Consider the following 14,497-nt stretch of genomic DNA (forward strand, 5'->3'; position numbering starts at 1 on the left):
ACACAGCCAGGTGCTCAGGGTGGTGGTCCAACCTGCAGCAGCCGAGGCATGCTCCGGCCTCAGCCAGCAGGAGCAGGCCTTGCCAGAGGAGCCCAAGAAAACCAGAGGCTCTTGAAAGCTCCTATCGGGCATAAGAAGACTCTGTCTGTAGCCAGTGTGGCAGCTCCATGGCAGAGGCTGATGAGGAGACAACAGCTTCCTCGCCCACAAGCTAGTTTTACTAGCTAGGAGCTTACAAATTAGAAAGGGAAAGAAGCTGCAGTATTAGATACGCCAGAGCACAACACATCTTCAGGGAAAGGGAACAGAGCCAAGAGCCCAGACACTGCTGCATGCAGAGAGAAAGGAAATGGAGTGGAGAGCCCAGAAGCCCAACAGAACACATCTACGCACACTGTGGGCTAGCAAACACCTACGCTGAACAGTGGAGTGTCTGACTGGGACATGCTTGGGAATCTCTTCTTTTCTGGTCTCAATAAACCTACTGTGACTAACACGTCTCATGCCCTGTTCTCATCCTGCTAGTGTTCCCTCCTTCCAGGCCATTGGACAAGATAGTTTCCAGCGTGGGAGCTTAAAGAGGTCATGGACTATAGGCATTGGGTAGGTGTTTGAGGATATATTAAGGATCTTTAAGATTCATAAACTGTCAGTCTGGAATGTAACCCTTTGCTTTCCAGAACCAGAGCAATTATTCCCACAAGCCCAAAATGAAAAAATCAGACCAGGGAGCCTGAGAAACATGCTGCAGTCAGCAGCAGCCAGTGACCTATTGGCAGCAAGGGCAAATGAGAAGGAAGCGGAGGGATCCACTCCACCAAGCATATCAAAGCGTAATGTCTATGAAAAGTTATAAGGAGCTGAGATTAGAAACTGACAAGATCTCAGTAGTAGGCTGGAATTCTGGTTTCAGTCACCCCTGAGTAAATCCGCCTCCCCCGCCACATGGATACTCCTCACGTCAGTGTTTTTAAGATCAGATTCTGATCAGTCACATCACAGTAAATCCTTGGTTATACAGGAGACGTGACCCTGGATTCACAAGGGTGTCAATGAGCAGGCTTTGAACCTAAAAATCCACATGCCCTGTCAGCACCAATTATATAGCCCCATCCATGCATAAGTTCGTATATAGCCAAGTCCTCTGATCTGAGAGCGCCAGAGAAGGTCCGCCACTCTGAGCAGGTGTAGTGCCATTGTGCTGGATGGGGAGAAGATGTGGTAAAATCATTCCAACGGCGGCGTTTGTCCCCACTTGCTATGTATTGGTGCTCCATGGGCAAGGATAGAGGTGGTGGATGCTGAGCACCAGAGATCTGCCACATTGGACAGGGGGATGCAGCTACTCTGGGGTCTCTGGGTACAAATAACTGATAGCAAAATCAATACCACTCTCCAGAAAACCCACTGACTGCTACACTTACCTACACGCCTCCACCTTCCATCCAGCACACACCATTCCATCCATTGTCTATAGTCAAGCCCTTAGATACAATCACATCTGCTCCAACCCCACTGACAGACCGGGTTCAGCCAGGCATAGGAACAAGCCTCTATTGCCGTCTGCATCTTGTCTACACTTTTGCAGCTTCCTCAACAATGGCTGGTCTGAGTCCCATGCTGGCCACAATCTCCTGTCCCTTAGGATACTGATGCCCCCTCTATGGCCTCCTTGAGATCCCATCATTGAGATTCCCATCTAGATGTAGAGGCTGAAGGAGATGGACAATTACAGGGCTCTCCACTAATCTCCCCTTTCCAGACTCCAGCATATAGTACGCTCAAGGCTCCAGCTGACTTCTCAATTGTACACAGATCTACATCCAATGTATACCCATCCCCAGACAGAACCTGAAAAGGCCAGGTGCCAGGAGAGCTATTTCAGAGTCATCACCTATGTGTTTCAAACCTCTGACTTCCTCTGCATCCCTTTGTACCTCTAGCAGTAACCATAATCACAACACAGTTCTGCAAGAGCCTCTCTCGCTATCTTCTGTTTCTTTTTGTAACCTCTGTAGTTTATTACAGAATTTTACAGTTTTGATGCTGTAATGCAAGCCCCAAACACTAGGTAGAGCAGCTAGCACAGAAATATTCTGTTCAAAATAGCAGGTTGAAATGAACATGTTGCACTGTGGTGGAAGGAGAACAGCAAAAGATTTTTAGCATTTTAAGTTTTTCCACGAATCTGTTAGTTTTGCTTTATTCTACTTTACTATTGTTAAATTAGCACTCAACAAAAGTGGGAGAAAAGTAAAGATGTAAATTGTACTTCCCTATAATTACAAAGTAACAAATTTCAAAAATTAACATTTGTTTTCAAACTTCAAGAGGAGGAAAACTTCAATGAAAATGGCATTTTTCAATCAGCTGAGAATAAATACAATATATTTATTCTCCATCTCATACTGTTTAATTTGCAGATTACTGTGCAAATTACTAAACTTCTAATTATGCTACACAACTAAAAACATTAGCGCTAAGTGTGGCTGCTTCATATACCCTGTTTCTTGTTCCTTACCTTTGTCTCATCTTTTCTGTCCTAGGACTCATGAATTAGAAAAAAAAAAATCAGCTGGTGAAAAACCCTCAGAGATTATCATCTGCAAAAGAAATTAATAGAAATTCTTCCAAAAGACCTAGAAATTATCTTGGATGAATCAGTCTCTCAATCCAGTTTCATAGAGGAGGAATATGATCTCTTGGATAAAACAGAGGAAGACCCCAAGAGGAAACACTGTTGATTCTGATGCAGGAAGTTTTATTTCCAGTGAGTGAACAAGGCATCCAAATAGATGATGACAGCATGGAATGTCAGATTGCAAGCAACTGCATTAAAGAAATTGCCTCAGAGAAAGAAATGCTAAAGCTCTTCAGGGATTTATGGAAAATCCTGGCTAATGTGGAAAAAGAACTGTGTCGAATGAGAGATCAGGGAAGATATCCCTGCTGAGAAATATAAATCTCAGCTGAAAGATAAGATTTTGCAATTACACAGACAGAATAAATGTGATCTTATTAATGGTTTGACTAGACTCAAATGCTGTACAACATCTACTTGCAGTAGAGAAACACTATTTTCTGAAATGGATCAAATTTCAGCTGGCTCACACTGATAGAAGGAATTGTTCTGAACCTACAGGCTGAATACAAAGAGAAATGCAAGTCTCTCAGATTAGTTCTGCCACTTCTTTACAGGTTGAGCATTCCATGTGAAAGTTGGGGAAGTCCCAGGAGGCTGTGCACCCCATGGTTAAAGGCTGCAATACCCTAAAAAGTGGAAGGCAACTCACCCACCTCTCAGGCATCGCAATTGACCTCATGCTAAAAGAGCTTCCTGCTCACCTGATGAACGGACATGTCTGCAACCTCCCACTGCAATGGGTGACCGACATTCTGAACTCTGGGCCAAGCTAAGGCGAAGGACCAAAATGCTGGTTGTGATGATGCTGGGAGTGCAGAGCACTGGGAAATCCACCTTCCTGAATGCCACATTCCAGCGGCAGTTTGCAGTGAGTAGCGGCTGAGGTACGCAGGGAGCCTTCATGTTGCTCCTTCAAGCTAGAGCAATCTTAGAAAAGGAACAGGGCTGTGATTTCATCCTGGTGATGGACACAAAGTATGAAAGCCCCTGAACAGGCCAAGGTGGAAGAGAGTTATCAACAGGACAACGAGTTGGCTATCCTGGTGACTGGACTGAACAACAGAACCATTGTTAACATGGTCATGGAGAATGCCACTGAAATGAAAGATTTTGAAAGCTGTGCTCCATGGATTTCTCAGAAAGCAAAGAGCGGGGCATAAATCCCACTGCTAATTTGTGCATCAGAACGTCAGTGATGTTTCTGCATGTGAACAAAACACGAGACACAGGAAACGCCTCCAGGAGCTACTGGATTAAGTCATCAAAACTGCAGCAAAGATGAAAAATCTAAATGAGAAAATAAACTTTTCTGATATCATGGAGGATGATCTGGAAAAAACACAGTTGGTACAAGTGTTGCCGGACTGCAATTAAGAATCTCTCTCTCCTGATGAATAACAGCTAACAATCTGAAATGCAACAGAGACTACTGTGTGGAGAACAGAAAATTCTGGAGCTCTTACAATTTTCCCTGTACTATTCTACCAGATTCAGATTTGCTGCCCCACTTTCCAAATATTGTTGTATCAGAAGTGTAAAGAGCCTGAAGAAAAAACTGGAAAGTTGCTCACTCATTTAAGAAATGTAAGGAAGCCACTCACATTAAAGAGGGTCGCCACCGCAATATAGCCAATATTCAAGATGACAACATGAAAGTAATTGGAAGGACAGTGGACATGTTTTTCGAAGAAGGCTGGAGAAAAGAAAGTAAACTGGAAACCATGAATTGGATATGCAATTTGAAAAAATTTGGAAAGAAAATTTCAGAATTGGTGCCCCTTTTTTTACAGAACCATGAAATTCATGAAAAAATTGAGTTCTATCTGCAAAAAGACTTGGATAACAAAGGGAGTTCAGTCAGAAGATACGAGCAGCAGAAAGCCTGAGGAATTCTAGAATTAACTCTGTCAACATGAGAACCAAACATTTAGACTTTTGATTGAACAACCAGTGAAACATTGGTTTACAAAAAAAACCAAAAACCGTTACAGAAAACAGAAAAAACTGCGGAAACGCTGATGGCCAAATGTAATAGTTACATTGAAGAGGGTCTATTTCAAGGTAGACTGATGAACATTTTGCAGGAAATTGTTACATATGTTCAATGAGAAACTTCAATAGGAGGAATTGAAAAGACTTCAGACTCCAGTTTGCTCTGAAGTTGATCTGAAGCTTCACATTTTGCGGGAAGCCGCTCACACATTTCTGAAGATGCATGATGATTTTCCCCAAAGAAAATGATCCTCAGCAATGGCTGGAACAACTGATACTTCAATATTTCTCTATATTTAAGAGCCATTATTTGAAAAAAGATGCCCAACAACATAGAGCCAAGGACTTCAGTGATCAGTGTCTCCAGCTTGCCTTAATGGATTATGTTAGCAAAAAACTCGGGCTAGAAATAGCGAATGACTCAGCAGTGGACAGTCTATTGAATGTGCCAGCTGGACTTTTTCTTCAGTTCACTGTGCAGAAGAAGCTGTTTGAACATGAGAACTTCAACTATGTGAAGTTTGTCAAAGCTTGAATACAAAGGCACAGATTAGATTGGTACCAACAGGCTGAGGATTTGGAAGATCCTGAGGAAGAAGTCAAAGCACATGCTTTGGAGAGGATACAGGAAACATTTGCTATGAAATAAACACACAGATATACTCCTAAATGAGATACCGATATGATCGGATGAAGTCACTGGATGGGCAAAAATGAACCATTTTCATCTACTCTTTGCCCCTTTTAACCTATAGAAGAGGGGCCCACAGTGCTTCACGTGGGCGTTCTTGGCTGTGGAGATTGCACTTGAATAAATAGGGAATGAAATATGCAGCCACTACAGTTCTGCAGCCAAAGTCTCAAAAACTGCCCTTCCGTACAGGATCAGGGATTTGGTTTTAATTGCTATTTTTAATGTGCTATGCAGGTGCTAGCATGATCGGATGAAATCACTGGATTTCAAAACAAATTTGAAAAACCAAACTTCACACACACACGTAATTTCATCTATTAACACCATTCAGAACATCAGAATAAAAATCTGTTTTGTGATACGAGAGAATTTGAGGTTTCTGGAGTGCTAAACCCAGTCGCATTTCACCAGAGCAGTGGTGACAGCCAATACCCATCTAATTCACTTCAAGAACAGGGCAGCTCAAACTCATTCAAGTATCAATACCCTCACCCAGACAACTAGTATCTCAGGGTAGCGAACACAATAGCCCAACAAAATGCACTTTATTAGAAGGGCTGGGACAGTCTCATTCCGGATAGAAGATTAGCTGCATTTCTGGCCCAGTTATAATTGGGACAGTGCACCATGATCAGAAGTTAGCAAATCCCATGCCATTAATGGTGCACTTGTAATGCTCCCTCTCCCCTTCCTCTGTCCTGACTCCACCCTTCACCTACAGTCTGTCTCCTCACCTCTGCTCCATTTGGCTCATGCCATCATCTCCTTTCCCTCATTCCCCTGTTCCTGACGACAAAGCTCTTCAGAGTGACGAGTGGAACTTGCCATCTAGACAGTAACTTGTAGCAGCTCAGGGTTCCAGTGCAGAAAGAAACCTACTGAAAAGAACCAGGATTCTAAAAGAAGCTGAAAGAAGGTGCTGCTGGCACAGAGCAGAGAGCAGAACCTCATTCTCTCCCCCATATCCATCAGGAAATAAATGGTCTTGGTGGCTAAAGACTAGGACAGGTGGGTTCTGCTCCTGGTTCTGAGATGAGCATGTGGGATAGTGGAACAGATGTGCTGGGAAGAAGATTTCTGGGTTCCATTTCCAGCTCTGCCACTGAATTGCTGTGTTAGTTGGGTAATTTCTCTTAACCTCCGTATGCTTCAGTTTGTCGTGTAAAAGAGGGGATCGAGAATCTGACCCACCTCTCAGCAGATTATGCTGCCTAATTCAAGAATGTTCATAACGTGCTCAGAAATACTCTGATTGGAAGACGTTTAGAAAGGGTAAGTTGTTAGAATTATTATTAGTTTGGTAAGAAGTGTGTTGGGGCAGGGAAGAAACGTTGGTTCCTACAAACATGAAGGGTACGTCCAGGGGCCAGATGTAGCCCACCTAAGATTTCAATCCGGCCTGTGGACTGCAGCTGGCTGCTTTCTATTTATATCCTGCTGCCTCTGCCCCCGAGTTTCCAGGCAGTGGCTCAGGCAGCAGGATCCTTTTTAAAAGGCTTGTGGCTCATGGCTATAGTACTAAACCAGCAGGAGTCAGAGCTGCGATGCCTTTAAATAGCCGCAGAAATCGTGGGCAGCTGCCAGGCACTGCAGTAGCAGTAAGGCCATGAGCCCTTTGCTGTGTTTTCATTCAAAGCCTCTGTCCCCAGACAACTCTGGGGAGAGACAAGTCTCCAGCCCTGCCCATTCTGCCCAAAGCCCCAGCCCTTCATGAGGTGGAGCCAGCCACGACCCCATCCCAAAATTTGTAAAGTGCCCCCCTGCAAACATTACTGGTCCCCCAATAGACCACCACCCTATTGTGAACAGCCTCATCTCTACAAGATGCCATATAAGAGTCACCAACTTCTGAAAGCTTGTTCCTAAATGAAAGTAAACCCTGCCTGTCCCCACTCACTAACACTGCGGTCTAGTGTTAAAGGGCCAGCCGGCTCTGCATGATAGAAATCCTCTTCTTTCTTAGGGTACAGCCGCACTGCAAGCTTATTTTGGGAAAAGCTATTCCAGAAGATCTAGAAAGAGAGCTTCAAACAGTTCTGAAGTGGCCTGACACAGGGCAGACTCGTCACCATGATGCCTCCAGTCTTGGGAATTAGCTTGCTTGGCTCTCCAGACACTTCCCTCTAGCTGGGGGCTCCCCATGTTTCTCTTTGTTCCTGGCATCCTCCCCAGGACACTGCCCTCCAGCAGGGCCCACTCCAGTGTCTGAGCCCCCTTCCAGGGGTTGGTGTTTATCCTGCTTGCACTTCAGGGTTCTCCCTTCCCAGGGCACCCCAATCCCTTCACCCAGGTCCCCTGCACCCCCCTTGCCTCAGTGACCCACTGCCAGTCTGCATCTAGCCCTGAGGGGCAAACTACAGTCTGGAATGGCCACTCATCACTGGCAAAGCAGTGTGGACCTGCTGCCCCTGCCTACCATGGCTGCCTCACTACCTCACAAGTAGCCTAAGGCCTTGCTTCAGGCTCTGCAGCCTGGGGCCTTGCTTGGCCCCCGCTTCCCCAGATCTGCCCTACCTCCAGGAAGCCACCTGCTTCCCTGGCAGTCAGGCCCCTACTACTCTCTCTCCACACCCCCACTCAGTTCTCCCTCTGCCTCCTGGAGTCCTCCTTTATATGGCCACCAGCTGGGCCCTGGTTAGCTAGAACTGCCTCAGCTGGGGCTTTGCTCGCAGCCCTTGCTCAAGGCTGGGGTTTTGCCCTTAAAGGGCAAGTGCAGGGCAAATGCCCCGTCACAGGCCCACAGCAAAAAATTATTATCCACCCCGTATTAATGCATCCCAGGATCATGTTTGCTTTTTTGGCAGCAGCGTCACATAGTTGACTCATGTTTAACTTGTGGTTCACTATGACCCCTAGATCCCTTTCAGCAGTACTCCTTCCTAGATCCCTTTCAGCAGTACTCCTTCCTAGAACCCTTTCAGCAGTACTCCTTCCTAGACAGTCACTTCCCGTTCTGTATGGCTATGTCTACACTGCACTGGTTTTGCGCAAGAAATATGCAAATGAGGCTAAGCGTGGAATATTGCTGAGCTTCATTTGCATGCCTAATGAGCGGCCACTTTTTGCGCAAGAGGCTTTTGTGCAAGAAGGAGCTGTCTACACTGCTCCTTCTTGTGCAAAAAAACCCTCTTGAGCAGAGCCGTTACACTGCTTATTTTCAGGAAGAACGTCTCGGTGCAAGAGGGGTTGTTTTGCACAAGAAGGAGCCGTGTACACAGCACTTTCTTGTGCAAAAGCCCTTTCTGCAAAAATGGCGGCTCATTGGGTATGCAAATGAGGCACGGTGATATTCATCCCTGCGCCTCATTTGCATATCTTATTGCGCCACAATGCTCAGTGTAGACATAGCCTATGTGTGAAATGGATTGTTCGTTCCTAAGTGTAGCACTTCACAATTGTCCTTATTACACTTCCTCCTAATTACCTCAGACCATTTTGAATTATGACCCTATCCTCCAAAGCAGTTGAGACGCCTCCCAGCTTAGTATCATCTGCAAACTTAATAAGCGTACGTTCTACGCCGATATCTAAATTGTTGATGAAGCTATTGAACAGAGCCAGTCCCAAGAACAGACCCTGCGGAATTCCACTTGTTCTGCCCTTTGGAAGTGATTGTGAACCATTAATAACTATTCTCTGGGAACGTTATCCAGCTAGTTAGGCACCCACCTTATAGAAGCCCCATCTAAGTAATATTTGCCTAGTTTATTGATAAGAAGATCATGCAAGAGCACATAAAATGCTTTACAAAATTCGAGATATACCATGTCCAGCACTTCTCCCTTATCCAACAAATTCCTGCAGTCTAGAAGTAGCTTCAGTGCCCGCTGGACACCCACCGCCCTGTGCCAGGCATCACACACTCTGGGGGCCAAAGACACGTCCGAGGGGTGGACAGCATTTGGGAGCCAGCAGGAAGAGGGAAATGAGGACACACTTGTCATGCAGTTTGCCTTCTGATCCAGTTGGTAGCTGTGCTGCAGACAGGAACGTAACCTCAGCCACAGCCCTGGCACTGGGGGCCTCACGCTGGCCTCACGTGTTGTTGAGCTGTGGGGTGCCGACCAGCGCTATGCTGGAGAGCCCCTTCGCATCACACTGCACCCAGCACCCGTCCTGGTCCCGGTGGCTCTGTCCGGCTGTGGAGCGGTGGAGCTTAGATCAGGCTCAGCATCCTTGTGGTGGCCAGGCCCGGCTCCATGTGGCCGGTTGGCAGCTGCCTTCCAGAGTAACATCCTGGTCCTGCTTTAGCTGGCGGAGCTGCAGCAGGGCTTTGCCTGGGCTAGGGCCTGACAGGTGCAAACCAAGCTCCAGAGGCGACTCGGGCGGCTCCGTCCTTCCCAGCAGGGGAAAGTTTCAGGTTGGGCTTCGCTGTCTCCTCCACGGAGCCTGAATGGAACCTTCTGGCCAGACAGAGCCTGGGGGCCGGGCGGCGCCCGAGAGCGACAGCCGCTCTCTGGGGGGGCGTGCGCTGGGCGGTGCGCTTGGAACCCGGCGCTGGCTGGCGCTGGGGGTGAGCCAGCGGGTGGGTGAGCCACTGGCACCCAGCCGAGCACCGTGTGTTGGGCTGGACGGGGCGCGTCGGTCTCTGCTAAATGCCCCCCCACATTCACGCAGGCTGCAAACTGCGCAGGATCAGCATCCTCCCAACCTCCCCTCTCCGCCCCATGGCCGGCGGGTCCAGCAGCCTTCCTGCTTGTGGGGATTTGGCCCCACCCCATGGCCACCCAGCTGGGATCTGGCCCCCTGTCTCCAGTTGAGCCCCGGGTGCTTGGCACTGCCTGATTGCTGCTCCTCATTCCAGGGTGTGGGGGGAGCTGCAAAGTGCCCCAGTCACCTTTGTACTGCATTGCCGCTGACACACGTCTCCAGCAAGTACCAGATCGCCCCAGGAACTGACAGAGCAGCTGGGTCTTGCTTAGTGGAGGTTGGTCAGAAAGGGCTTAGGCCCTGCAATGGGGTTCACTCCCCAGGGCAGTGCCACCTGCTGGTTGCCCCAGGAATTAGTTTGCAGAGCTCAGATGCCCTCTTCTGAGGGTGCCTTGTCTGTCAGGAGATCCCCGCCCCCACTCTACAGGTGCTGCAGGGTCTTCTTTATGACTCAGCCATGCCACAGACTGGGTGCCCCCTTTCGAGGGGAGGGGCACATATCTCACAATACTGCAAGACCCAGAACCCACCATTCTGAGTCCCACCCCAGGGCTATCAGATTTTGCTGCCTCGTCCTAACTCCCTCCACCATTATTAAGGGCAAAGCAGTAAACACAATAACAGTAGCTCAGCTGCAGAGTGGTGGACTGTAGGAGCGGCTCAGCAAGTTACCCCTGGGTGTCTGGTTCAACTCCTGCTCGAAGGAGAGTGTCTTTTTCCTCCCCTGCTCAGGCAGAGCGAGAGAAGAAAGGCAGCTTTTGTCTGCGTGAGGCTGCTCCCCGAAAAGCAGAGCGCCCTGAGCCCACCGCAGCCAGCTCCTCAACAGTCACAGCCCCCACCCCTGGGAATTTCTGTTGTCCCTCAGTGGGACCCACCGTGCATGGAGGGGAGGGGGCAGGGCTAGGCCAAGGGAAGGTTCTGCCTCCTGCCTTCCTTCCCAGTAGCTTTCCAGTACAAGCCAGCTGTGGGTGTCCGCGCTGCCCCGGGCCTGGCTGTGGGATGGGAGAAGAGTTACCTGGGCGGGGGGGCTGGTCTCTGGATGGAGGCCTGAGTGTATTGTGATGTCATGTGTGACAGCAACAAAGACTGTGGCTGCAGCGTTCTTGTCCTGCCTCCAGTCCAACTGGCTGGCAACGGCCGGCGCCCAAGGATCCGAGAGACGAGAACTGAGCCTCTGTCAAGATCCTCAGGCAGCCGCTGTCCCCGCGGGCGCTGGAGAGAGGATGAGTCTGTACAGAAGGTAATTCCTGGAGCCTTTCCCAGCCCACCGCAGAGATTGGTGCCTCCTCGGCCTAGGGACGGGTGGGGGCTGGGGCTGCAACAGGCGCTTCCCAACACTCCGTTTTGATTTGACTCAGAGCATCTTCCCCTCTCCTCCTGCTTCAGCCTTTCCCGCGCTCCTGAGGCAGATGGGGATGATTTTCTCTCACTGCTGACTCGTGGGGGCGAATTTCCATGTTTCTTACCTAAAGGGAACATCACAAAACTTGAGTAGAATTTGGGTTTATGTCTCCATGACGCTTATTCCTCTTGGAGGTGCCCCTAACGCATCCCCGGCCTTCAGGGTGGGCAGAGAAATGTTTGGTCTCAAGTAATGATTGTCCAATATCCGTGTGTTCGGACAACATCCAGCTCAGAATGTGCAGACTTGAAATAACAAAGTGCCATTTGAATGATAGTGAAAATGATACCGCTCTACTGCCAGGGCCAGGCTCTCATGTGGGTAGTTCTCTCCGAAATGCAAAACTCCATACAAATTCCTCTCTACCCCCTCCAGACTATAAAATATCTCTGTAAATAACCAGTGAGGTTCCATTCTAGGAAATGGATTTAAATAAACTGCTACCTCATTTTGTCATGAGTCTTGGGTGTGATTTCTTTATCATTTTTTTGGTGACCTACGTTCTGATTTGATGTTCTAAGTAGTGTGTAAAGCTGTTCATTGAATGTTCTCTGGTTCTTTCCCCCATGCTAATAGGTTCCAGATTTTGAAATACTTGACAGGAATGAAATGTCTTTTCAGCTGATAATCCGTCCTTCCCGTGCTTCAAAGCTGCTACTTAACAAGCTTTTATTTCTCTTCCTGGCTTTGATGGGAGCAGAGGGTTACTCATTCTCAACTGGGCCCCTGTCTGTAGCCAGAGTCCCAACGTTCTGAGCACAAAGCTGTGGGGTTTAAGAGCAGGCCCCGCTAAGAAGCATAGAAAATAGATGGTGACCAGTGTTTCTGCTAAGACAGTCCTGGGCAAAATACGGCCTGTGCACTGGATCTGGCCCACAGAGGCAGCAGGGAGCCCCAGCCAGGCTCCCCAGTTAGCCACGCGAACCAGGCAGAAACACAGAGGGGAGGGGGGATGTTTTAGGAGCCTCCCCGCCCCTCAGCATATTCCCATTTGCCAGTTTCTGGCAGAAACTAGCCAATGCAAACTGCTTGTTGGAATATCATGCAGCTAATAATACCCCACCCCCCCTCCTGGCTCAGTTATTCATGGAACAGTGGCCAGGTAGGCAGGCTAGTCTCTTGGCCACAGCCTGCTTCTGGCACCACAGCCCTTTCCTGCCCCAACTCTCTGCCCCTTCCTCTCAACATACCCAAACTCCCTGTCCCCCTTTGCATCCATCCCCCCTCCCAGATCAGGCACCCCAATCTCTTGCCCCAGATCACAATCCCCTCCTACCCAGGTCACATCCCAAAGCCCTGCACTCCAGTCCCCTGCCCTAGGTCACAATTTTTTGGTAACCTAACTTCTGATTCAATGATAGTATGTCAAACTTGACAGGAATTACATGGATTTTCATCTGATAATCCGTCCTTCCGGTGCTTCAAACCTGCTACTTAACAATCGTTTATTTCTTTTACTGGGTTTGATGGGAACAAAGAATTATTCACTTTGACCTTGGCCCCTCGCTGGCTGTGGGGTTTGAGGTCAATATTGAGGTCATGGGCACATGTTCGGATGCGTGGCACCCACAGGTTACTAACAAATATCTTAGATATATTTAAAATATTATGGAAGAAAGAATACTACAGGATGGGAAAATTGACAATGTGCCTGAATTTAAATGTTTGTTGAATATGAAATCAAAACCAAAGAAAATAAATATTGCAAAATTTTCAGTAGCCATTTGGTATCTTAGAAGTTTCTCTTCCTTTGAGACATAACTCAAAATTAACCTTTTTCGTGACATACCAAACAAATTCTGTTATCATTCGTAATAACACGTGACAAGAAATAGTTGTTACAGTTTATGCTTGAAATTAAAGATTATGTCTCTTGACTTTACACATGTGAAAAAAAACGTGAGCATCTTTCTATGGGCAAAAAGTGCATCGAGAGTCTGTTGTTCTTGTGACTTGTGAAACATAAAATTAAACTTTTGGTTTTGACACACAAAATTCCTTCTTTTCTTTGCTCTATTTAGAAGACCACTAGTCACAGCTTCTAGCTGATGATGGGAAGTTAGTTGCTGCTAGTCATCATGACGAACCTTTTCTTTTCTGCCGTTCCAATTCTTACAGTGTTGCTACACAGCGTCAGTGTTTCCATCTCCCTCAGGGTATGTCTACACTACAGCGTTATTTCGAATTAACTTAATTCAATTAGTTAATGTGAATTAAGGTAATTTGAAATAACGCATCTAGACACAAAAACTAATTGGAAATAGCATTTTTCTAATTCGAAATAGCATGTCCACATTGAGTGGACCCTGAATCGAAGGTAAGGCTGGCTGGAACCAGTGCCAGCAGGGCATCAGGGTCAGACTTAGTGTGTGGGGCTGCTGCCTCAGGCTAGCCGAGGGCTGTGCTTAAAGGGACCCGACCCCCCATCCTGGACAGACAGTTCTCAGGTTTCTCTGCTTGCTGGTCTACCTCGCTGAGGGACAGCAAAGCATTTGTGTCTCCGAGTGCTCTGCCTGACCTCACTCGGGACACCACGGCACTCTGCAACATGGAACCAGACCTGCCCCCGGGGACTCTGCTGCGTCTCGCGGACACGTTGACAGGAGCCTGGCTGCACTGTCTGCAGGCTGCCATCCGGGAGGACCATCGAGGGGCTGTCAGGATCCAGGGGGCCCTGCGGGAGAGCTTCCACCCTGAGGAGTGCTAACAGTCTCACTGGTCTGCCCCACTGTGGGTTTGTGCCCCATTCCCCCCTCTCGTCCTTCCACTTACCCTTCCCCAGCCCGCCCTTCCTGATGTCAAATAAAAGACACGTATTTTCAAAAATAACAACTCTCTTTATTGAACACAACTGGGGAGGGGGAATGAAACTGTGGGGAGACGGGGGAAAGGAGGCGGGAGAGGGCAGGAGAGAGGGTAGGAGAGGGGAGGGAGAAAACTGGGAGGAGAGAGCTGGAAGGGGGAAGCAAGGGGAAGAAGGGGGAGGGGAAGCTCAGGGATCAGGGGTGGGGGTCTCACTGGGCCAACCGCCTCCCAGCATGGCGAGGGAGGGGGCCTCGGCATCCCCGGGGTGATGGGGAGGAGGGTGCAGAGGTTGAGGTGCGGGGTGTGGATA

This window comes from Pelodiscus sinensis, chromosome 12 (assembly GCF_049634645.1).
Source record: "Pelodiscus sinensis isolate JC-2024 chromosome 12, ASM4963464v1, whole genome shotgun sequence".
NCBI classification, from domain to species: Eukaryota; Metazoa; Chordata; order Testudines; family Trionychidae; genus Pelodiscus; species Pelodiscus sinensis.